Here is an 859-nt window from a genome sequence, read left to right on the forward strand (position 1 = left end):
GGGTTCTTAATATATATATAAAAGAATATTTTAGTTATTTTTTATAATAGAAATATTATAATTTTTTATAAAAAAATATTAATTTAGACCGATTTAAGATATAGTTTATCGATTTTTTTGTTAAATCAATTTATCTGATCTAATTTTGATAAAAATAACATAGTTTAATCAATTATATATATTGCATTTTAATTACTTAAAAACTTCTTTAAAAAAGACGTTTTAAACGTCTTTATCTAAGTGGCTCCCAAAATCATAAACTCTCAAACCTAATCTCTAAACCAATAAAAAAATTGGAATTTAGTTCAACTAGAATGCAAATATATTGGACACACAAAAAAAAATATATTCATATAAGCTACTTAATCCTAACTAAAACAAGTAAGTTCTCTAGTTGATTTTTCAGTTTTATATTGTCAAATTAATAACAAAATTAATTCAAATTATAATTTATAATGATTTATACTATTCACAAATTAAAATTATTATGAATTTTAGCAAATAATTTACGTAATTGTTAATAAATTATATGATTTTATGTTTACATCCACCCAAACACATATATTTAATAAATGGACTATATTACGTGTACACCAAGATCAGATATTATTTCATCTCATAGTTGTTACATACACTTTTTTAATTTGTACGTATTTTAAATAGAATTATATTTTTTAAGAGATTTTTTTTGTTATTCAAAACGCACTCAATGAATTCATATACAATAATTCTAATATATCAAAGTTTAATAATATAATTAATAAATACTGATCTCAATAATATTTTTTTAAATAAATTTACTTTTATTTTTACACTTCAAATGTCATACAAAAAAAATTGAGATATGAAATGACGCTAA

Source organism: Arachis ipaensis, chromosome B10, assembly GCF_000816755.2.
Source record: "Arachis ipaensis cultivar K30076 chromosome B10, Araip1.1, whole genome shotgun sequence".
Taxonomy (NCBI): Eukaryota; Viridiplantae; Streptophyta; class Magnoliopsida; order Fabales; family Fabaceae; genus Arachis; species Arachis ipaensis.